Source organism: Megalopta genalis, unplaced genomic scaffold, assembly GCF_051020955.1.
Source record: "Megalopta genalis isolate 19385.01 unplaced genomic scaffold, iyMegGena1_principal scaffold0034, whole genome shotgun sequence".
Taxonomy (NCBI): domain Eukaryota; kingdom Metazoa; phylum Arthropoda; class Insecta; order Hymenoptera; family Halictidae; genus Megalopta; species Megalopta genalis.
In genome coordinates, this window is record NW_027476103.1 from 1,669,980 (window position 1) to 1,694,957 (window position 24,978).

Consider the following 24,978-nt stretch of genomic DNA (forward strand, 5'->3'; position numbering starts at 1 on the left):
TGCTTTTTCTGATTTCAGCCACATAGTTGTTCCTAGCTGTTCTATATTGCTGGATGTAATTTTCAATATCAGCAAAATACAATCTTCTAGCGCGCGACAATTGTTTCTTCTTCATTCGGGTTATTGTTCTCAACTCATTCAGTCTCTCACTCCACCATGGTACAGTCCGATTTGCCTTCCGATTTTTAGTCATAGAGACGTTGCACGCTTGTTTCAGAATCCCAGATACTGTTCTAGCGGCTTGGTCTGCACTGGAATTCTTGATCCTTTCTATAGTTTCTTCATTAAATTCCTGGTGTAGTATCTCCTCGAATCTTTTCCAATTAGCCGTTCGAAAATTATGTTGTTTTGACTATTTGCAAAGCAAACACATTCCTGTCAAAAGCTATTTTGAAAGAGATCAAATTATGATCACTCGTATTCACTCCGTCGGAGACGGACCACACACTTCTATCATCTCTAGCCAGCCGACCTGCTATCGTAACATCAATATTGGACTCACCTTGAGTAGAAGAAAAAGTGCAGACGTCGCTAGGTACATTTAAGACCTTTAGGTTATTGCTAAGAACAAATTCCTCAAGAATTCTACTTTTATCATCTGTAGTGTTAGAGAACCAAGCAATAGATTTTGCATTCGCATACATACAGATGAAAAACTTACATCATCGAAACACATCCGACCTTATGATGTGCTCCACTCTAGTTGAAATACTTTCAATAGAAAGAGAAAACTGACAATACACATTAAGCAAAAAAAACGGACTCCTGTCCCGCCGAAATGCGACAACATAACATATGTTCAGAGTCAAACTGAGTTAAATGAAATATTTCGAGTTTTTCATTACTTACTGTTCCGGCCGAATCGCGGACCGCGGGTCAACGCACGTTCGACTTTCGATGTACGCCGTCTCGCCGTTTTTGTCGAATAAACGGCGAGGCGGCAAGACAATAACACGATCGACGTGCGTTGGCCCGACCGTCAAACGCTCGCCTCGGCCTAAATGTATACGCGGTGTTTTTGCCTTAGGAGGCAATGACCGGCCTTCGACGCCTGACGATGCTTCTCCTTGAACATCGGCCAGGTGTCTATATATACTGCCGCAAATTTAATAACGGGGGATTCTCCAAGATATCGTTATCGTTAACAGTCAAGTTTTATTTAGCGCCCCTTGCGCCCATACGAAGCCGTGCTTCAATTTTATAGTTCATACGAAGCCGTGCTTCAAATCATACGTCGAACGGAGCCGTGCTCCAAAGATTGTAAACCGAGGACTGTGGAGTCCGAATCAATAAATCGTGTCGTCTCCTCACGACTTCCGGCGGTTTAATTTTGTGCCGTGCGCAACACTTACTACAACGGCAACCCACGGATACCCAGCATACGGTTAGAAAACTCTTAACATCGAGCCATAGCCTTTCACTGAATTTTTGTATACATAAGGTTCCTGGATACATAGTACATCCAGATGTCCATCAGTGATTATCTTCCGCAGGTCTGCTGCCCCTGCAGCGCTCCTTTGTGCATTTATATGTCCGATATTTAGCTCCATTTAAGTTTACTCTTGTATAACTCAACTTGTCGAATATATTCGGGACAGTTTACGTTTCTAGTGAGATGATCCGTAACCTTTCGCTTGAATCGAACACAGTTGACACATCTCGGCTTCTCCTTACGTTTGCAATCATCCTTTAAGTGATCCATATCTCCACAATATTCACAGACTTGCTTGGGCTACAGCTCTTCGCCATATGCAAAAAGCCAGACATATATAACAACGCACGATGTTAACATATTCTCGAATATTATAAATTCGCCAAGACATAAATACTTTACCTTTAGCCAAAACACTCCGAAAATGTTGCCCAGGTATTTGGACTATCCAATTTACGAAACTACTATTTCTCGTTTTGAAAGAATATCTAAAATTGACTTCAGCTTTTAACTCATCCAATTCTTCAGTTGTTTTAGTATCAACATTTTTACTAATAAAATCTTTTAACTCCTCAGCATTATTTTCTTTTTCCACATTATAAATTATAATGCACGTATCAAGTTTCTTCGGTGCATCAGTTTTAAGTCCAACTTTAGAAAATCCTGCCTCTTCAAGAATATTAACATCCAACTTACTGTCTACTTCAATTACGACTCCTTTATTACGTAATTGCATCATTTTCCTTATTTTTAATTTGCTTCTCTTGTCTTTCAACACTTCAGTAACGACTTGTTTAATTTCATCATTAGATCTCGTATCATTTTCTTTATCCGGTTTAATAACCACCACCTCATAATTCTCTTTTTCTTTTGCAGGCTTCCTGACTTCCACCAATGACGTTCTCTCGTTTAAAGGTTTAACAAGCCTCGTAGCACCCTCCGCGTAAGTAGCTCTAGGAATTGCCGCGCTCCGACTATCTAATATGTCTAATTTGATTTGCAGCTTTTCCTTCTCAACAACCTCGTCCTGAAGCTTACTCTCCATAGCCATCCATTTGGTAAGTATAAATTTTATAGCTATTCTAGAAATTTTATTACTTTCACAAAATAAGAAAGTCTCTAGCTCCTTTCTCGCATTTCTAATATAATCAAAAGGCGATTTCCGCGAAGTAGATAGGGACACTTATTGTCTATATAATTAGAGCATTCATGAGGCCGTGGCCTGCTGTTGGCGGTACGAAGCGTGATATCGCTTATGACCGCCGATGTTAAATCAGCGGTCAACAGCTGCGAAGGAACCGGGACTTATATCCATCGCGCCCTCGCTGTTTCGCCGGCAATACTGCCGGTGATAACAATATGAAAGTAGTGAAATGGTCGATCTGCTAGGCGACCGCGGTGGCGGGTGCTCGGCACCGCACGCCAACCGCTACAACGGCTTTCTTGCCGTGTTGCCACCCACAATATGCCACACGACAGCAATAGTACAGTGTGCTAGGCCAGCGGGTGGCTATTTACGTATTTGCTTCTGTTTGTTTATAAAACTGACTGCCGAACCCTAGACTGCCAGCCCGTGTCGTAGAAAGTAATTTGGCACCGCTCGACAGACCAAAAGGCCGCGGATGCGTTCTACCCAGACAAGCCCGAAGGCCGCGGGTAGGAAACACACCACCGACAAGCCCGAGGGCCGCGGGTGATAGTAGCAAAAATACCGTCGACCGCGTTAGCGGGCGCCAAGCGCCACACGCAAGCACCGCGTCGACCCAGCGTCACAGACCTGTAGTAGCGAAGTCAATTGTAATCATGCCATGCACCACCATGTTTATGTCTTTGATTGGCTCCTACTTGCTTGCCTCTCTTGTCACCTGTTAGCGCGCACATGAACATAACGAGATCCATATCCTTTTTCTAACAAGTAACTCCACTGCGCGCGGGTCCCAGCAAAAACACGCTCGCCGCTAACGCAGTGGGATGCCATCGCCCTGTTTAGCCGCACATACAGATGTACGTTGCCCGGTCTCCGCCACGAGGAGGCAGGGTTGGTCTTTGGAGACCAGTAGATAGGGGCATTTAGTGTGAATCCGGCCACCACGAAGGTGACGCGGATATGTTTCCTCGCCCATTCGAGCATACACAACTGTAGATAGGGGCATTTAGTGTGAATCCGGCCACCACGAAGGTGACGCGAATATGTTTCCTCGCCCGTTCGGGCATACACAACTAAGTTTCCATCTACTTCCAGCGGCCCCACATTCAAGGGAAAGGGCCGAGGAAAAACCCGCATGCGCCATTGAGACGTTTACAATGGGCGAGTTCTTTAGCCGTCAGCGAATTTCAGTTTCCATCCATCTGCTGGCGCCCACGTGGAACCACGGGGAGGCGAACTCGTAACGCGACGCCTCGCGTCCACTAAACGAAGACCTAGGAAATCGGGATGGGTGTTGGAATAGGGATTTTTCCTACCGGAAGCCCTTTAACCAAAGGGTTTCCCGGCAGAAGGATGCGAATACCTGGAAGACCTTTTCCGACGACACGAAGTGTTGTGCCGCCTCAGGCCATTTCCAGCTTCCGCTAGGGGTGATGTCCCGCAGAGCCTCTCTCTGCGGGTTGAAGTCCTTGCAGTGGAGAAGGAAGTGGTCTATCGTGTCCGACCCGTGACCACACCCACACGCCTCACTGTCGGCAACCCCGTACGCGAAGAGGCGCGAACGGAAATTCCCATGTCCAGTGAGGACTTGTGTGGTGTAGTGGCACGGTACCATCCACCCGGCCGCCATCCTTCTCTCGATACTGCTGAAGAAGGTGAAAGTTGTGCGGCCTTTGTGGGAGGAGTCCCACATGGATTGCCACACCCTTTTCACCTCAGCCACGATCCTACCTTTCGCATCGTTGGTTCCCGCTGGGACCACGATGTTACCGATCCTAGCGTCCATATTTCTCCTAACCTGGTAAAGGGCTTTGGCCTGCTGTAGCTCAAGTCCGATAGGGGGGGGGGATACCGGCCACCACGCACATGCTATCCCACGATGACCAGCGGTATGCACCAGTCACCGCAATGAGAGCACGGCGCTGAGCGGCTCCGAGTATTCCCAGCTCCCCTGCCGTGCACCCTCCGGCCCGTCCGGCAGCGGCGTAAGTCGCTACCGGGATGACGACCCCGCGGTACACAGCCGAGAGTGCTCTGAAACCGAGCCCCCATCCTCGTCTTGCCAACCTGCCAAGTTTCGCGAAAAGCGACCCGACTTTGTCGCTGATATATTGACAATGGGATCGGACACCCATGTCCTTATCTAAGTGGACGCCTAGGTATCTAACTGTATTCTTGAATTTAATTGACCTCGCTCCGATCCGAATGATCGGCGGTCTCTTTTGAAAATCTACTTTCGATACGCGAACTGCTTTTCTTTTTCTGTCGGGACGCGGTCCTCCCCGTCGGCCTATTTTTTCCCTGTCTACGTACCCATTCCGGAGTACGATTGCTTCCGACTTCGAATCGGATATTTCTAACTTAGCTGTCCAGCACCAACCTAGGATCTGGTCGACAACGCGTTGACCCTCGATCTCTAAGTCTCTGCGGCTATTTCCCCCCACGAGGACAATGAGGTCGTCCGCGTATGCTACAAACCTATTCTCAACTGAGGTTTCGAGTACCCTCAGGAGACCGTCGAACATAAGGTTCCAGCACGCGGGGCCGAGGACGGAACCTTGCGGGCATCCTCTTGTCGCGCGCTTGGAAATCCTTTCTGTTCCTACCGTGGGACTGACCTTGCGGTCCTCGAAGTAATTGGAGATTACCTCGAAGACGTTGCGCGGGCAGTCTCGATCCCTAAGAATACCTAACACTAGGGGCCACCAGACATTGTCGAAGGCTCCGGAAATGTCGAAGAGTAGTGCGATCACATGCCGATGTTCGGTGTCATCGACCATGCGGCGCAACTCGACAATTGCATCTTCAGTCGACTTTCCGCGCGTAAACCCGTACTGTCTGCTGGAGATGCGTCCAGTCGCCATCGCCGTCTGCTCGAGTCTGCTCTTAAGGAGCTTTTAGAATGTTTTCCCGATCACGGAGAGGAGGCATATCGGTCGGTAGGATTTTGGGTCCTTCTCGTCCTTTCCTTCGCCTTTCAGGAGGATTCTCAAAGAGCCCACCTTCCAGGCGGAGGGGAAGACGCCCCATTGAAGGCACCCATTGAATAATCGCGTGAGTTCCCTGAGGATTGTTTTCGCGGAGGCCTTCAGGACCTGTACCTCAATGAGGTCCGGTCCTGGTGCCTTTTTATTTCCGAAGGAACGAATCGCTCCGGCCACCTCCACCAAGGAAAAGGGCGAGGCGTCGGCGGTATTCGGGGCGATTCGCGCCTCTTCCCGGAGAACCCTTTGTGTTGGCGAGTCGAGTCCAGGTCGATCGTCAGGGACGTGGGCTTCCAGAAGCTCGCTGGCGGTTTCCAAAGCACCGGATGTACTTTTATTGTTGCACCGGAGTGTGCTTATCACTTTCTCTACACGGAGTTTATTTGCCTGGAGCTTGTATACGATGCCCCAGGGCTCCGTATTCCCGTTCGACGTCACGAAGTTTAACCAGCTTTCCCGTTTCGCCCTCTTCACCTCCCTGCTGTAGTTCCGCAACGAAGTACGGTACTCCTGCAGTTTTTGGAGGCGGGAGAGTTCGTCTATCGTCTTCTGGAAGGCACGCCTCTGCCTGTACACGGCCTTTTTGTGCTTCGTTAGCTCTTTTGTCCACCACGGGTTGGACTTCCTAAATTTTCTTTTTCTAGGCATTGACGCGGTGCAGGCGTCAGTGATGACGACTGTGAGCGTCTCTGCCATCTGTAGATAGGGGCATTTTTTTTATTTAAATAATCAATTAACAATGCAGCGTGGAGCTGAAGCTCATAGGTGCCTGATAGAACATAAAATAGTTTCCAAAATTGTAACAAAATATTCTTATAAATTTTTTGAAGTGAATCTAATCAATGGTAAGTATGACTTATTAATTTCTTTTGTTTTAATTTTTCCTTTTATTTATTTTTCAGAGTAAAAAATGGGTCTCTCAGCCGTCAGAAGAGTCTGACGTTTCCGTCCCTGCCACGAGGAGGCGGACCCTCTACTTTTTACTAAACTATGGAAGCTTTCCGGTAAGTAAAAACTTCTTTACTAAACTTTAAAAATTTTAAGAAATTTTCTTTTACTTCTATTAATTCTAGCCAGTTATTATGAGGTTGTCTAATTTCGTTGTATCTAAATTGGTTGTAGTCTTCACAATGAAACAGAATGTGCGCAGTATCCTCAAGAGCGCAGCTACAGATGGGGCACACGGCAGTATCGGATGCACCCCTCTTGAACAATGTATCGTTCAATGGTCCATACCCCGTTAAAAGATAGGCACAGTACCTGGATAGTATGAACCAAGGTCTTGTTTCGCAGAATCGAACATTCTTAATGAAGTTATAAGTCATTCTGCCGTGTGCGTCCTGATCCCAATTAGCCTGCCATTGCGCAATTATGAAATTATTCAGATCTTCTAATTTCTTAATTATCATCGCATCCTCAGTGATCTCCAACGGGTTGAACTCGAATCCCTTCCAAGAAACGAAGAGTTGCTTTTTAATCCTCATACTGATTCCAAATTTGATAATTTCCAAGTCCAACGGCAAAATCCCAGAAATAACTTGCGAAGCTGCAGTAGATGTTGTTCTACAAGCCCTAGTAAGTAACAGCAATATCGCGCGTTGAGTAGCCAAGATGTTTCTCTTAACAAAAACAGTTTCAGCTCTTTCAAACCACATCACAGAGCCGTATCTAATGATGGGTAAGCAAACTGAACTGTAGAGTAACTTAATAATGGGCACCTTTATGCCCCATTCTTCGTGCGCAGATCGTTTTATTGCCATTATGTATTTCACAAGATTATCACGAACTCTTTTCACATGATGAACAAAAGTCATGCCCCGATCCACAGTTACTCCAAGGTATTTATATGTGTCCACGTATTTTATTCTGGAGCCATCAATCTTAATACTAGGTAACCGCTCTCGGTGCATTTTACCCTTCATTAGCATAGCACAGGTCTTAGCTATTGATACCTTTAGCTTGCTGACAGTACACCATTTCAAAACTTCGTCGATGACTCCAGTTGCCATCTGCTCAAGTTCTCTACGAGAATTGCCCTTAATTAGAATTGTAACATCGTCAGCATAGGCTATAACTTCTATTTCGTCTTCATTAAAAGTATCCCGAAATGTATTTAGGAGCTTATTCAAACACCAATTCCAGGCTAGTGGTCCAATAATAGAACCCTGGGGACATCTTTTAGTAACTTTATAAGTGTGTTCTTCATATTTATTTCTTACTAAAACTTTGCGTCTGCAAAAATATTTGTCTATAATCTTAATTAGGCAAGAGCTGCACTCAGCACTTACTAGGCAATTCTTAATGTAAGGCCACCAAATATTATCGAACGCTCCTTCGATATCCATGAACACCGAAACAACGTATTTCTCTTCAGTAACAGCAATGCCCTTCTTAAAACGCAAAAATGCGTCTTCCGTAGATCGACCTGCCCTAAATCCAAATTGATTATCGTTGTTTAATTTCTTTTCCTGATACTTTGTTTCAATTCTGTTTACTATAACTCTTTCATAAATTTTACTGAATATGGACAGTAGTGCTATTGGCGGGCGTTTCCAGATTTTAGGAAATTCTCTTTCGCGAAGGCATTTATTGTAGAGCAGAACCAATACTTCTTTTTTGCATTTCCAAAACTCCTTAATGATCTCAATGCCAAATCCGTCTAAACCAGGCGCCTTTTTATTTTTACTCTTTTTAATAGCATTTATTATTTCTTCTTCCGAAATATCTGGTTCTAAATTTAAATTTATGTACTCATTATTTGCAGCTCTAATTCGTCCATGGACATCAATCTCATCTACTCTATTTTCATTGGGTATAAATTTGCTCACCAACAGATCTACTGATTCCTTCCATGATGAAGTTCTTTCATCATCTGTTCTAAGCAAAGAGCCGATGCAGCAGCTCTTGTTTAATTTATCTCTTGCCATTTTATGAAAGATGCCCCAGGGGTTCGCATTCCCTTCTTCACTAACAAAATGCTTCCAAGAAGCACTCTTACTCTTCCTTATTTCAGCCACGTATTTATTCCTGGCTGACCTGTATTGTTGGATGTACTCATCGACGTTATTAAAATACAGTCTCCTAGCGCGTGACAATTGTTTCTTTTTTTATACGAGTTGTTGTTCTAAGCTCGTCCAAATACTCGCACCACCATGGTACAGATCGATTTGTTCTTCGATTCCCAGCCATAGAACCATTGCACGCTAGTCTTAGAATCGCAGAAACCGCTCTAGCAGTTTGGTCTGCACTAGAATCCTCAAGTCTTTAGATGGTTTGTTCGTTAAATTTTTGATCCAATATCTCCTCGAATCTTTCCCAATTTGCCGTCCGAAGATTGTAAGACGTTTTAACTGTTTGCAAGGCAAACAGATTTCTCTTAAAAGATATCTTAAACAAGATCAAATTATGGTCGCTCGTGTTAATCTTGTCGGAGACGGACCACGTTATTCTATCGTCTCTAGCTAGACGACCTGCTATCGTGAGATCGATATTTGATTCTCCTTGGGTAGACAAGAAAGTGCAGACATCGCTGAGTGCATTCATGATTTTCAGGCTATTGGCAAGAACGAAATCCTCGAGAGCTCTACCTCTATCATCTGTAATATCAGAGAACCATGTACTAGATTTCGCATTTGCATCCATGCAGATGAAAAACTTGCTCTCTTGAAATACATTTGACCCCATGACGCGTTCCATTCTATCTAACAGTCCCTCGATAGGAAGAGAGAACTGGCAATACACATTTAGTAGTAACACAGATTCCTATCCCACCGAAACACGACAACATATCGTATGTTCAGAATCGAATTGCGTTAAGTGAAATACCTCGAGTTTTTCGTTGCTTACTGCAATGGCAACCCACGGGTATCCATTGTTTGGTTGAAAAACTCTGAAAGTCAAACCATATCCCCTTACTAAGTTTTTATACGCATAGGGTTCCTGGATACACAGCACGTCAAAGTGCCCATCGGTCATAATCTTCCGCAGGTCAGCTGCCGCTGCAGCACTTCTTTGGGCATTTATTTGTCCAACTTTTAGGTCCATTTGAGTTTGCTCTTATACAGTTCAACCTGTCGGATATACTCGGGACAGTTTCCGCTCCTAGTAGATTGATCTGAATCCTTCCGCTTGAAGCGGACACAAAATTAGCACATCTCGGCCGCTCCTTACGCTTACAATCATCTTTCAAATGATCCATATCACCGCAGTGTTCACAGACCTGTTTAGGGACAGTACAGCTCTTCGCCATATGCCCAAAAGCCAAACACTTGTAGCAACGCACAATGTTTACATATTCTCTGATGTTATATATTCGCCAAGTCATAAAGACTTTACCCTTGGCCAAAACACTTCGGTACTGTTTCCCAGGGAATTGGACGATCCAGTTTACAAGTTCACTGTTTCTAGTTTTAAAGGAGTATCTGAAATTCACTTTAGATTTTAACTCCTCTATTTCTTCATTGGTTTTATCGGCAAAATTTTAGCTGATAAAATCCTCCTTTAATTCATCAGCATTATTCTCTTTTTCGACATTGTAAATTATAATACACGGATCAAGCTTTTTAGGTTCGTCCGTCTTAAGTCCAACCATGGAAAATCCTGCCTCTTGAATGAGATTGACATCGACCTTACTGTCAACTTCAATTACAACACCTTTGTTGCGCAATTGTCTCATTTTTCTGATCTTTAATTTATTTCTCTTTTCTTTCAACACATCAGTGACGACCTTTTTGATTTCATCGTTTGTCCTCTTATCATTCTCATTTACAGGCTTAATAACCACCACTTCATATTTTTCTTTCTCTTTTACAGGTTTCCTGATTTCCGACACCGATGTCCGCTCACCCACAAGCTTGGTGAGCCCAGAAGCAGCCTCAGCGTAAGTAGTCTTAGGTGCAGCCACGCGCTGACTTTGCAAGCTATCTAATTTAATTTGTAGTTTTTCTTTCTCGAAAACCTCATCTTGTAACTTATTTTCCATAGCTGTCCACTTAGCAAGAATAAATTTCATCGCTGGTCTGGTTACTTTGTTGTTGTCATTAAATAAGAAAATCTCTAGCTCCTTTCTTGCATTTCTTATTTCTTCAAATGGCGATTTCTACGCCGTTTCGCCCAAGAGCTCTTCATGTGGCCTTTTCTTTTTAGATCGCGGCCCAGGCGGATCCGTCGTCAATCCCTCTTCAGCAATGGACGAGACGGAGCTAGTCCTGCTTAAACGACCTACAGGTGTGATACAACACTTGGTCATATCAACAAATGCCTCTCCTAACGCCTCCTCAGTTGTTTGTTTTTTTGTATTAGATTCCATAATAAGTCCCACGAGTATGGTGGAAGTAAGGTCAACCCAGGCAGAGCCACCATTACCTGGGCAAGGCTAAATACAACTAGAGGACGCCATATATCTAGAAGTTGGCCGCTAGGGACTGGTGCACCCACCAGCCACACCCCGATGCAAGACCGGGGTGCACCCCATCGCCGAGCACCATAACTTAGGGTTAGGGATTTTTTAGAGAGGTTATCATCCTCGCGGTCCGGCCGGTTAAGGCAAGACCCCCGGGCCCGTGAAACATGACCACGGGCTTACGGTATGAGGTTCAATTTTAGTCTGGCCTCTCACCTCAAGCCACTCCGGCTAGGTTAGACCTGCCAGGGAATCAAGTTCCCCGCCGGCACAGCCTTGAGGATCATCGAGGCTCGCAAGCCCCCCCCCCCACCACGACAAGGTAAGAACCACGGGGGGGGGGGGGGGTAGATAGGGACAGTTTAGTGTGAATCCGGCCACCACGAAGGTGACGCGGATATGCTTCCTCGCCCGTTCGGGCATACACAACTAAATTTCCATCTACTTCCAGCGGCCCCACGTTCAAGGGAAAGGGCCGAGGAAAAATCCGCACGTGCCATTGAGACGTTTACAATGGACGAGTTCTTTAGCCGCCAGCGAATTTCAGTTTCCATCCATCTGCTGGCGCCCACGGGGAACCACGGGGAGGCGAACTCGTGACGCGACGCCTCGCGTCCACTAAACGAAGACCTAGGAAATCAGTTCGGTCACATTGGGTTCGATGAGGGGTGTACTCTTATTATTTGTAGCCGCACTTGCAACCTCCAACAGACTTGCGCGCTGTAGCCCCTTCTAAGGGGTTTATTTTAACCCCTAAATAATCAATCATGTCGTCGGGCTCAGAACACGGCAACTTTTGATTGTCGATTCTTAACCCTGGATCTTCTATATGCCACATTTCATTTTTACGGGCGATCTGTAACGTGGTTCATTTGGCCGTCTGCACCTTCATTCCCAGTTTGTTGAGGTAGCTGTGTAGCAACTTGGTTTGTTTTTTTTAGTTACCTCCTTTTCGTCGGCCAACAATAGCTAGGGCGTCGTTTGATGCGGCGCGGTAGGCTCGGGTGGTGCGGATCAGGGTGTGCCGCTGAGACTGTCTAAGTTTCCTAATGTGCCATTTGTAAAGCCTGTTGGCCCAACTGGCGGATGCGTATGTAATAGTGGGGACGTAGAGGCCTTTGTATATCACACCCATATTGCTCTGATTTAGGCTGCAGCGGGTCTTGGTGATGCGAGATAGTTGGCTGATGGTAGTTTTGCTTATACTAGTGATGTAGTTTGCATGCGGGGTTATATTGAAGCGGGGGCCGAAGTGTTCTCCAAAGTACGAGATGGATGCCGGCATCTTGAGCGTGTGGTTTCCTACTCTGATTGTGGGTGGCTTGTGGATATCTAGCAACCCTTTTTTTGAGGAGGATTTCTGACTTGGTCATTGAAACCTCTCGTTTGTTCCTACCGCACCATGCTGTGATAATATCGGATATGATGCAAGATCTGAGTACAATTTCCCTCCTACTATTGCCGGAGAGAGTGACGACGGGGTCGTCTGCATATGCCGTCACGTCGTAGCCACAGCGGTGTATTATTCCTAGGAGACCGTCGAATACGATGTTCCATAGGTTGGGGCCTAAAACTAAGTCTTGGGGTCAGCCTTTGGTGATTGCCTTGGAGGTTATGGAGCTATTGCTGACAATTCGGACTGATGTGTTTGACAGGTAGTCTTGAGCCTGTAGAGGTTCCTGGGACTGATTCTAGTTTTTAGTTACTGGAGGATAGCGGGCGGCCAGACGTTTTCAAAGGCGCCGCTGATGACAGGCAGAAGGTAGATTGGACTATTGATCCATTGTGACCTTCTTAGATTTCTGTCGGAGGTCGTTGACGGTGGGGTCGGTTGGGGGAGCGTACGTGACTGTCTTGCTGCTTCTTGAGTGGTTGCTGTGGGCGGGGGCGACCGGGGATGGAGAATGGGCTTTAGATCTTTTCCTGTTTTTGGTTTTTGGTCCTCTGGGAAGACACGATTGCATGGGAGGTGTCCGAGTCGTTGTCGGAGTAGATTCTGCACTTGGAATTTCGGTAGCGCCTGCTTACCTGAATATATTCGTCCGTGTCTGAGGTGTCCGCGTCCATCTTGTCCATGGACGGTAGCGAAATGTTACATGCAGTAGGAATTTTGAATTGAAATTGCACGACCAGTCGAAATGACTGGTCTGGTAAATCTAGTGTTAATATGGGGCCGTGCCCGTCGCTGATCTTCCACACACTGAAGATCCAAAATCGTGAGGTATCCTATGGAGGGGTAGAGTGTTTTTCGTTGATTCGTTTAATCCGTTGTTAAAAATTGGTGACCCTGAAAAGCGCCGATTAATGATAGCGGTAATGCTACTCGAAGTGCCGCCCTCCAACCTCAGTATACCATTCGGCACGGCTTACTACTTGTCGTTGGACTTTTTCCAATGTTTCTGCAGTTAACACAACAGCTGCGTGCATTCTGATTACTATCTCATCGATGCTGTTTAGTGCTTCCTTGTATACCGCATCCCGCATCCTGGAAGTAGACAAAATTAATCTAAAAAAACAGTAAAAAAATGCAATAATAATTTGAAAATGTTCATTGCTAAAATTACCTCCGAAAATAAAAATCCAACGGATTCAAATCGGGTGACCGTGGTGGCCACGGCACAGGTCCGCCGTGGCCGATCCACCTGTCTTGAAAAGTTTCGTCTAGATGGGCGCGAATTCCAAAGGAACCGGCCGAACGTTAAAATTGCCACAAATTCCGGCCCATACATTGACCAAGAAGCGAAGCTGTGCATGGTATGACCGAAGCGCACAAATCGTCGCTCCATAAATGCGAATTATGGGCATTGAAACACCCTTCTCTTGTGAAGATTGCGTCATCTATCCACAGAATGAATTTTCAGAACAATGGATTTCGCGCTACTTATCCCAGCAATTGAATATTGAATCCGTTGATCGAAGTCTGTATACAGAAATTCCTGTACCCGTATGAATTTATATGTGTACATAAAATTGTCCTTTAGAATACGGTGCACGGTAGTACTTCTAACACTAGAAAAAAGTACATACAAATGCAGAAACATTTGCAGATCAAGAACATTTTTTTTACGTAATTAAAAATCATGGTTATTTTAATTGTGACGTACCCCAAGCTGCTACTGATTCCTCGTACACTCTCGGTGCCGTCCTCCTCTATGAGTGTTTGCACTTCATTTTCCGATCGGAGGTTCTGCGCGGAAAATGATCTTCCTGCCCCCTCGTCGTTTGATGTTGCGATGCCGCGGGTATAAAAACGTTGCGCTAATGTGCGTACTGCATATTCCGTCGGCGTTCGCAAATTTGGTTATTCTTCCTGTAATCTTCTCACGGTAGCAGCTGCATTTCCCTCGCGCTGCGCGAATATCCAAAACATTTGGTATTGTTCCTGTGGTAGATACATTTTAGGAAACTTCGCGACGTATTCACTGGCACTGTCAAACGCTTTCTCGCCCTTCTTCTTAAGTTGCGAGCCCACTATCGTTTCAAAAACTGACAAACATCATAGCATACTCGAATACAGTGACGATTCGTCAAGAGTCACACAGACGATCGTCGAATTGTGCGACGATGTCTTTTGATTGTATTCGAGGATGCTACGATCGTCAGGCGCTGACGGTCGGCCGTTGACCTAGCATAAAAACGCCGCGTTCAATTTGGCGGGCCGCGATTCGGTCCGATCTCATTCAAATAATCCCTAATAATTCTGAAATTAAAAAGTACTTTTTGATTTGTTTTAGCGTACAAAAGTTTTCAGTTTAATTTGTTATATATTCTGAGAAAATTCTTCCAAAATAACTTAAATAATCTACACCTGTCTTAGGAGGACCTCTTCTCGATTCCGCATGTCCCGCAACGCTTTTATCATTGTGGTATTATTAATTTCAGTAAATGTCAATTCATTATTTAACCCCAACTATTCTTGTGAGGTTTTGAAATTCTCCTTGGCTTTTCGGACAAGTATGTTATTAGATAAATTTCTTCATTCAACTTCCAAACGAATAACTTCTTTTCTCAGTTCCTTTAGCATTGTGTGACAGTTGTCCTTCTCACATTGAAAATTTGTTATTGAATTTTCATATTATTTAATCGCATTTTCAGAATTTTTTAAAGCTTTTTTCCTATTTCTTTTACCTTTGATGGCAGGCCTGATCCGTCTGCCAATATGTTGCTATCAATCATCTTCTCTGTCTCCGAATTTTCTTTCCACCTTCTATCGTATTTTTTTTAAAAAAAAAAAAAACTTCCTCTGAGAACAAGTTTTCTTGTTCTTCCTGCAGTGCCCTTATACGTTTACCACCTAAATCTGCTATCTGCAATTCGATATCCATCACTTCTTTTCCCAATTCCATTTCAGCAATTACTTTAATCCTTGTCTCTAACTAAACATGCAAAGATAAATGCAAACTCAAAGATTTAAGATATTTATTAACTGGAAACAAGTATGGTAAATTCTCTCCAATTGTTCTTCATCTTATGAATAGAAATGTACAGTTTTGGAAGAGGGGGGATGGATACGATTATTCGAGCCTTGCGCCTCGTTTTCATAGTTGTTCACATAACCAGCTTTATTTACGAGATAAAGGACAATTCGGGAGAATTTACTGTACTATACTGTACCTTTTTTATCGTATCAACTTTTTTCTTCAGTTTATCATCACTTCTTTCTATTTCCGACAATAATACTTCTATTGAACCATCAAGCTCTACTTTTATTTTCTTTGTTAATATTTCGATTTGCCGTTTGCATAAGTTACATTCGGCTATCTTGCTTTCTGAAAAGAGATTGTGATTATAAACATATAAGCTTTCGTTGTAAGATATAAAGTTTCATTATTGTTTTAAAGGAATCACTTTCTCGCATTTTTGAATCTTCCAAATTTCTAATCCTCTGCGCTAGAGGTTCCAATTCGTTATCGAATGTTTTCGAAGGGGGCGGGGATTTCTTTCTTGTATGCGGAGACATCTTAGACGCAGACACGCGGGACTAGCGAACGAAAGAGTGTCGGTCGTGGAAAAACCGTCGTCGCACTGGCTGCTCGCGTTTCGAAACATATACTCTAATTTTGACCTTCCTTTGGCGTTTCCCTCTTTTTCGTAGCCACGTCGTCGAAGGGAAGCTGCTAGTTTGTCCGCGAATTAGCAGACTCAACATTCCGAGTAAAATCGGAATGCGTTGTTTGACTGCGCAAATAAACGACAACCTTGCGTGTCTAGGTTAATACTGAGCTCCAAAATCGATGTAGTTTCCATCACTGTACGTCTTTCGTCACTTTGGATATATAACGGTCTTATTTCACAAGGGTATTTCATTTTAAGGGAGACCCCATAATCGAAAAATAAGTCATGATTCCGTCTCCGTATTCGCACTCGTTTCGCTCACTTCCATCTTGCGCGAGGCTTTTATTCGACCGACACTTTTGGCAAACTACAACCTAATTGTACCACGCAGTCTCTTTCTATTCAGTATGTCCCGTGTCAGATTTGCACATTTTTTTATCTCACTCGCGCAGGAGGTGAGATCTTTCATTCGTTGTTCCGACATTTCTTCGTATTTGTGTACCGGGGATAATGTATATAAGTATTACTGTTGATTACGTATCGGACATAAAATACTAATATATATATGGTGTAAAACTTATTATACATATATATATACATATGAGTCTGTATTTCTTAGGCATTTCGACTATTATCTACATTGTTCTCATCTCACTTTTCACATTCTTGAAAACTATTACATTCGATTGCCTAAGTTTTACACCATAGGCACAATTACGTCGCATTTACAGCTGTACGTTGCATAATAATAGGACTGATATTGTTTTCTGTACTATACCTAAATTTTAGTTCCTAGATTATGTAATTAAATAATATATTCAATAAAATGATCGTTGAATTGTAATTAATAGAGAGCGACGCATTTTGTAATATTTATGTAGCGCATAACAACATTCGCAAATATTCTGTGTATATATTCCTATGATCACTTTTGTCTATATATATATTAACATTTACAAGGATTGTGTAATGATTACATGATACAACTATTGAATAAAAAATGAAACGATAACTTGTAACTAATTTATAGATTTCGGATCACCGAATCGCAAGTTTCCCTTGTGTTTTTCCCTTTAGAATTCTGTGTAATTTTGTCCTATCATGTCATTAGATTTTTATGGCATGTAACAGTATTAGTATTACCCTTCTCATTCATTATGAAGAACTTATTAAATTTATTATGGTTCTATGACATTGTTACAAGGTAAATTTCAGTTCATGTTTCTATTTATGCAACGACTCATAAACGGAATTAATTATTTTTTTATTTTCTAATATATACATATTGTATATAACTCTTTGATCAAAGATCCATTATCATTAAATAGTTGGATATTTACAAATACTCTAATATTATTGACTTTTTTCAAGATGAAAGTATAAAAGATGAAAATTAAAACTACAATATTAACACTATTTGCGGGCAAACTAAAAGGGTTTCACGAAAGTAATAATAATAATCTTCGAAAATTACGATAATGAAAATACCAGTAATATAATGAAAACATAGGGTATTAATGCACTGATAATACAATTTGAAAGGAAATAATTTTACGCAAGAAAATGTATTAAAAGTATAAAACAAAAGTTAGTATTATAGTATGCTTCATATGTGATTCAGTCAATACTGCAAATACAGTAATCTCTCCCTAAAAGATGCGGGATCGGAATTCGAAATGTATTTCAAAGTACTAAAAGACGTGATTCATCAAGCCTCGCGACCCCCCTTTATAATATTGTTCGACACAAGAATATATAACGGCATATTGACCGCTGCCTATCATAAAATATCAGGTAGTTTCGTCCGACACGAGTTTCATTTTCTGTGTGTCTCTCACTCTCTCTCTCTCTCTCTCTCTCTCTAATAGGACCATTCGATGGACCACGTATATTAGATACAATTCACTGTCCAGTACTTATGGTTACGATCTCGATTTATAATAAATTCACATTTGCTTTCTATTTTATAACTAAAATTCTATTAGAAAAATGCTTATACATGTTGCATACAAATATTCTATGCATTTTATTTTAAATATATAACATGTAGAATCATATTTTTACTTCTGTAATTAATCTCGCTACATCCTTGTACACTGTATACTATACATAGGTTCTCACCCCACTGACAATATCTTAGACTACATATGGTCCAAGGGTAATACAATCTAAAAGGTTGCGACATTGTCACGGCCCTCTAATTCATTGATTTTCTCTCTTAGCCGAAATTCTACGAAGTCAGTGAACACGTGTGCCGCGACTTCTTTGACTCAAATTCCATAATACAATGAAATAACTTTTCTTAATTTTAACATTTTTAACAACGATCTTTTATTTTACATATTGCTGACAGTGCGCGCGATATAGTTTGGACAGGTATTTCCGATTAAAATAAAATCGATCTCGATATAATTTCGATTATGTACATTTATTCATTCAATATTTAATATGAAATTCATTCGATTCCATCGTTATTGCGATTATATAAGTAAAATACATAAGTAAAATTATAAATTATATATAAAATTATATTAACATTGATATCAACATTAAATATGTATAACATTAAATATCTTCAACGACATAGTGTGTAATTAGGTAAGTGGTAAATAGCATTTTGCATTAAATCGTTCCGTTGCATATCATCCTTGGAATTGCCGTGGTTAAAGGTGATAGTTTTCCGCTATCTTCTAACAACAATTCAACTAGAAAAAAAATTAATTTGTAAATAATTCATATTTTCAAATTGGTTGAAAATTGTTTACCATTATATGAATAAGTATGTACTTACCTATATGGTTGTTGCTCCCTCGTCATGATGTATGATATAATATTACGCACGACGTATTTTATGTGAGGTGGTTCAGTTGGAATAATCATTCTTAATCCCTGAATGAGGTAATGGGTTTCTGCAGTCATAGTTCAGTTACTATACAAAATTAATTCTCCAGGTTCATTCCTTATTTCGGTACCATTCCTTTTATCTGCCTCGTCACATTTTAACACGTTAAGCGCCACGCCGAATTTTTGCGCCTTTCCGTTGAAGCCACAGTTAGCCGTCAGGCGGGCCCTACCGGGCAGCGCGCCGATAGGCGAGCCAGAGTATAAACAGATAACGGGTAACGTAACCCGGGTTGAGGACCGGAGCTTGTCTTCGTATGTTTATCTTTCCACTTGCAGATAAACTGTACTCGAGAGCCTGTCATTTTCTGATCGTAATAAATACTATGTATATACTTTGTTTATATCCTTATAGTCCCTTCTCCTTGGTAGAAGATAAAAAAGCAATCAATGAATGCTTCGAGGCGTATAAATAAGTATTCTATTCTATTCCTTGAAACATTGACCAAACAAAAACCGATATCGCATAATTTAAATGTTCAGTCTCACAAATACGCAAGGACCGACACACGCGCCGCGATAGAAGAACGAAAAATCTGTCGCCGGTCCGCAGGGACCGGCGTGGCCTGAATGGAAAGTCTAGCGCCGGTCCCTAGGGACCGGCGTGGCGCTTAACGTGTTAATAAATATTTTCTAACATGAGTAGGTATGCTAGTAACGTTCTAAGCCACTGTGCTCGAGGGGTAGGTCGAACCGCGGGGCAAGAGGGGGGAGTCCAACCGTGGCACGGTGCTCGAGGGGTAAGTCGAACCGCGGGGCAAGAGAGGGGAATCCTGCCGCGACGAGCGCTGGTGGATATGGAGGGGGAAGTGTGGCCTTGAGCGCAGGTAGGTATGGAGGGGGAAGTGCCGCGACGAGCTCCGTAGTGGGGGGAGTCTCGTGGTTTTGCATTTCGAACGCGTTATCGATAGTTGCTTATCTATCGGTCTTCTGTTCTTATTGAATTTAATTATGCAGCGTTTTATATCGCGCTTGCATTTTCACATAGTAGGAGATGTTTTGGAGTGAGAGAGAGAGAGGGGTAGTCGCATCGCAACGGTTTCTCTCTCTCTCTCTCTCTCTCTTCAACAGCATCTGTAACGAGTTTGGACACGTTTTTTAAAGCGGTCTTCTCGTCTTATTGAAATTTAATAATGCAGTGTTTTTTATCGCGCTTGCAATTTTACATTGTAGGAGATGTTTTGGGGTGAGAGGGAGGGATAGACACATCGCATCGGTTTCTCTCTACCGCTCGATAGTTTTTCGTCATCGACGAAACGTGGTTTTTTGTAGTGTGAGAGAGAGATGTAGACGCGTCGCAACGGTTTCTCTCTCTCTCTCTCTTCCGCACGGTCCGCTATGAACGAAGCGCGGTCTTTGGAGTGTGAAAGAGAGGTGTAGACGCATCGCAACGGTTTCTCTCTCTTCCGTACGGTCCGCTATGAACGACGCGTGGTTTCACATTTCGTTTGGATTGAGATAGAGGGGTAGATTCGTCGAAATTTAACTATCTAGAGTTTTCTTATCGCGCGCGCATTTTTGAGAGAGATAGAGAGGGATAAAAGTAAAAGATTTAATAACATATTTATTTGAGAAAGAATCCAAGCCATAATCCCAATAGGTTGTTGAAAAAAAGAAACTTTAGTCTCGGACAAAAAATAATCTATAGTTTACTTTGGATCGAGATTCGAAAATATTAGCTTACGTTTCCGCCCGGTTCCGTCAGCGCGTACCGACGGTAATGTAAACTGTATATCTAAGATACCGCGATATGCCATCGCCGGTTGCATTTTTACATTGTAGGAGATGTTTTGGGGCGTGAGAGGGAGGGTAGACGCATCGGTTTCTCTCTTCCGCAGCATTTTGTAACGACTCTGCATACGTTTTTTCTACAGCGGTCTTCTCGTCTTATTGAAATTTAATTATGCTGCGTTTTCTTATCGCGCTGAAACAGCGGCGATGAGAATGCCGAACCGCGGAGCAAAGGGGGTTAAGGCTTTTTCTCAAATTTGCGGTTTCGAATCCCGGATGACTCTCGGACGCGTTATCTTCCCACGGTGTCAGTTTTCTCATCTTATTGAATTTTCTTTCGCTAAATTCGCTATTCAGTCGCGAATCGTTATGGAAGTTTGTTCGTTTGCAATATCCATCGCGAGCATGCCGTCCTTGCAATCCCTCGCAACGTCCAAGATATTTGAACACATATATATATATATATTCCGGCAACGTAGTCGTGCACTTCTCCCCTTGTAGAATGTCGCGACCCGTTGCGTGTTGGTCTACGGCACGAGTTGTTGACTGCCGGCGTCGCCTCCGTGCGTACACCACAGACGCTCGATCGCCCGGCCGGCTGCGTGACGGTACACTATTTACGGTATTGGGCCGCAACTTGCTCCATTTTCGAATGTATTTGCGTTCAGGCCCGCCGCAAGCTCGGTTAGTAATTACACGGATGGTACGTACCTGGTGCCGGCTCCGGGCCTAGCCAGCAGTTGGCAGGCGGTGCTCGAACTGGCGAACCGTTTTGAATCACATTACCGGTCAGCGACGCTACTGCTTTGGGTACCTTCAGGACCAGTCTTGAAACACGGACCAAGGATTCTAACATGTGCGCGAGTCATTGGGACTCGATTAAACCTAAAGGCATAATGAAAGTGAAAGTTGACCTTTGCGTCGACCGAGGGAGGATGGGCCGCGTCACGATGCGGCCTCGCACTCCCGGGGCGTCTCGTTGTCATAGCGAGAAGAGGCGCACCCAGGGCGTACACGTTGGGACCCGAAAGATGGTGAACTATGTCTGATCAGGACGAAGCCAGGGGAAACCCTGATGGAGGTCCGTAGCGATTCTGACGTGCAAATCGATCGTCGGAACTGGGTATAGGGGCGAAAGACTAATCGAACCATCTAGTAACTGGTTCCCTCCGAAGTTACCCTCAGGATAGCTGGCACTCGCTCGTTCTTTTCAATGGACGTTTGCGAGTCTCATCTGATAAAGCGAATGATTGAAGGCCTTGGGGCCGAAACGACCTCAACCTATTCTCAAACTTTAAATGGGTGAGAACTTTGGCTTGCTTGAATTATGAAGCCAAGAGAGAAAATTTATTATTATTATTATTATTATTATTATGGCATATATAAAGAGAAAAATGTGGATCAGAGTGCCAAGTGGGCCATTTTTGGTAAGCAGAACTGGCGCTGTGGGATGAACTAAACGTAGAGTTAAGGCGCCTAAGTCGACGCTTATGGGATACCATGAAAGGCGTTGGTTATTTAAGACAGCAGGAAGGTGGTATTGAAAGTCGGAATCCGCTAAGGAGTGTGTAACAACTCACCTGCCGAAGCAACTAGCCCTGAAAATGAATGACGCTGAAGCGTCGCGCCTATATTCCACCGTCAGTGGTATGTGAAGCGGGGCAAAAATTTCGATTTTATGTCCTCTATGAAGCTCTGACGAGTAGGAGAGTCGCGACGGTGTGCGCAGAAGGGTCTGGGCGTGAGCCTGCCTGGAGCCACCGTCGACGCAGATCTTGGTGGTAGTAGCAAATACTCCAGCGAGGCCCTAGAGGACTGACGTGGAGAAGGGTTTCATGTGAACAGCCGTTGCACACGAGTCAGTCGAACCTAAGCCCTAAGAGAAATCCTATGTAGATGAGGTGTCCTAAGACGTAACTATGACTAAACACAAAAACGCAGCTTATTTTATTATATAAATCGCAGCATATTATACAAATACATAAAAAACACCCATTGGGCGAAAGGGAATCCGGTTTCTATTCTGGAACCCGGCAGCGGAACCGCATACCATTCGGGCCCTCGTAAGAGTGTTCGTCGGGGTAACCCAAAATGACCTGGAGACGCCGTCGGGAGATCCGGGGAGAGTTTTTTTTCTGTATAAGCGTTCGAGTTCCCTGGAAACCTCTAGCAGGGAGATAAGGTTTGGAACGCGAAGAGCACAGCAGTTGCGGCGGTGTCCGGATCATCCCCTCGGACCTTGAAAATCCAGGAGAGGGCCACGTGGAGGTGTCGCGCCGGTTCATACTCATATCCGCAACAGGTCTCCAAGGTAAAGAGCCTCTAGTCGATAGATTAATGTAGGTAAGGGAAGTCGGCAAATTGGATCCGTAACTTCGGGATAAGGATTGGCTCTGAGGAGCGGGGCGTGTCGGGTTTGGTCGGGAAGCGGGTCTGGCTGACGTTCCGGGTCTGGGCGAGGTGAACGGCTCTCGTGGCTGGGATCCGAGCTTGGTCCCGTGCCTTGGCCTCCCGCGAATCTTCCTTGCTGCGAGGCTTCCGTGGCGTTTCCCATCGGTGCGGTCGTCCTCTTCGGCCGCCATTCAACGCTCAGCTCAGAACTGGCACGGACTAGGGGAATCCGACTGTCTAATTAAAACAAAGCATTGCGATGGCCCCCACGGGTGTTGACGCAATGTGATTTCTGCCCAGTGCTCTGAATGTCAACGTGAAGAAATTCAAAAAAGTGCGGGTAAACGGCGGGAGTAACTATGACTCTCTTAAGGCGGTCGCTTGAGGTGTCGGGCCGGCTTGTCGGTACTAGTATCCGAGACCAACTTTGGTGATCATAGTTTAGCAAGCAGCCCCCTTTTCGTGGGTCTCGCCGCCAGTACCTCTTTTGGAGGGAAGCTAAGAGCTGTCTCTACGTAAATGGCCAGTAGGGTTGGGTCCCCTGCTTGTCTCAATTCAGCTGGCCCGAAAACGATTAAAAAGACTTGGATGGATGACACACCCATGTTCGGTGGTCATCACAGCAGCTCGTCCACTGGCGAAGCCGCACCAGTTTCTGGAGGCAGGTCAGGCTCTGCGCAACCTGTGGGCGACGGTTTCGTATGTGAGTTCCCCGGATGCGGTCGGCAATTTATATCTAAGATCGGCCGTGGGGTTCATCACCAGCGCAGTCACAAGGACTGGTACGATGCCCGTCAGGACACAACAAGAACGAAGGCACGCTGGCCCCGGAAGACTCGGCAATCCTCGCAAGGCAGGAGGCGCGACTGACTCTGCAGGGCGTGAAATTTACAAACCAAGTGCTTCTAAAGGTTATTCCTGACAGAACGCTCGAGGGAATTAAGGGACAGAGGCGGAGAATGGAGCACAAGGCGATGGTAGAGCGCTTTCTCTCTGAGATTCGCCCCGCGGAAGCTGAAACCGCTCCTCCGCCTTTAGTAAGTGCTTCATCGTCCCTAGCCGAGCACAGCTCGGAGTCACGCCCTGTGGAGGAGGCCCCGAATGATACCTCATATGAGACGACTCGGGCCACGGTCGCCGAATATCTGCAACGGCTACCATCCTGTGCGAACCGCGAATTCAATTCCAAATCTTTGGTCAAAATTGTTGACTCCCTAAACATCTGGAACAAGTAGCAGCTTTTTGAGGAAACTTCCATTTATCTTCGAGAGACCTTCCTGACTCCTCGGAGGGTCTCCACGCGCAGGATGCCAGTGGTCGAAAAACCTCAGTCTCGCCGAAAACTGTGTAGGGCCGAGTACGTAAGGGTACAAACAGCATGGAAGCGCAACCTGACATCGTGCATGCGCGATCTGCTGAGGGACAAACGAACGTCCTCTGCACCATCTGCGGAGATCATAGTCCCTTTCTGGGAAAAGGTTATGACTTCTCGGGACACGACGACGTCCGGTGTTGCGTCCAGGGACGAGACTCGGAAGGAATTATGGACGCCAATTACCACAGATGAGGTAAAGGCAGCTTTGCCTCCAATGGTTACGATGCCCGGTCCGGGTGGTCTCACTGCCAAGCAGTTCCGAAGTGCTCCGATCGGTATTTGGACACGACTTTTCAACAACTAATACTGAAGACGGACGGAGCTTCGGAACCTGGAGATTTTAGGCCCATCACGGTCTCTTCTACCATCGCAAGGTCATTTCATAAGATCCTGGCCAGTCGGATGTCTAAACACATTCGACTGGATCCACGGCAGAAGGCCTTCAAACCGATTGATGGGTGCACGGAGAACATCTTCATGATGGATTTCATCCTCCAATTCTCCAGGCAGCACCATCAGCCATTGTTTATGGCATCCCTGGACGTGGCCAGGGCCTTCGAC